The sequence below is a fragment of the Dermacentor albipictus genome, unplaced genomic scaffold, assembly GCF_038994185.2.
Source record: "Dermacentor albipictus isolate Rhodes 1998 colony unplaced genomic scaffold, USDA_Dalb.pri_finalv2 scaffold_475, whole genome shotgun sequence".
In the NCBI taxonomy this organism is placed as follows: Eukaryota; Metazoa; Arthropoda; class Arachnida; order Ixodida; family Ixodidae; genus Dermacentor; species Dermacentor albipictus.
Window position 1 is genome coordinate 25001 of NW_027226029.1, and position 680 is coordinate 25680.

The window sequence follows — 680 nt, forward strand, 5'->3', positions numbered from 1 at the left end:
TGCAGGTATCCGACTCCATCCTGCGGCGGTCTTGCCAGAGGCGCGCACTCGTCACGCTGCAGTAGTAATGCCTCGTTTCCGTCTCTTCGAAGATTTGGCACGACGGCTCGCCACCGTCTCCTTCTCGTGAGGTTGCTGGCGCGTGGCTTCAGCGCTCAACGTACTGTCCATGATGCCGACGCGGTCAAAACGAGTCGACGGACGCACGTTCCCTGTGCGCCGAAGGCTCTCTTGATATGTGATCCGACCCTCAGACAGACGAAGCCAAGGGAAGACCCAAGGCCGCAATGTGCGTTCAAAGAATCAGTGCTCAGTGTGTCCTGCAATTCACACCAAGTCTCGCAGCTGGCTGCGTTCTTCATCGACCCGAGAACCGAGTGATCCACCGCTTAGAGTCGTGAAAAATAGTTTGTTCAATTCAGTACAGTACAACCAGTGTTTCAGGCACGTGGCGTCTCCCTGTGTGTGGTTTCGAAGAGCGCCTTTCGGCGTGCGCTACTCCTGTTTCGCTCTTTCGTTCGGCGGTCACGCGTTTCCGCATGACCGCTGCTGATCCAACAGCCTACTCGAGACGAAAGACAAGAGCTTGGCGCGCGCGTACTCGCGCAGCTCTCCAAAGCCACTCGGCCAGTGCCAGGGACGGCTCTCTGCGCCGGAGCCACAACAAGTCTACTTGAGGC

The 680-nt window shown here is 57.8% G+C and overlaps 1 non-coding gene across 1 annotated transcript; it reads right to left on the reverse strand.

Moving 5' to 3' along the window:
* Nucleotides 1–244: 244 nt before the first annotated feature.
* On the reverse strand, nucleotides 245–397 carry LOC139054003 (5.8S ribosomal RNA). Its single transcript, XR_011510956.1, has one exon. It is a non-coding gene; the product is annotated as a 5.8S ribosomal RNA (ribosomal RNA).
* Nucleotides 398–680: the final 283 nt, after the last annotated feature.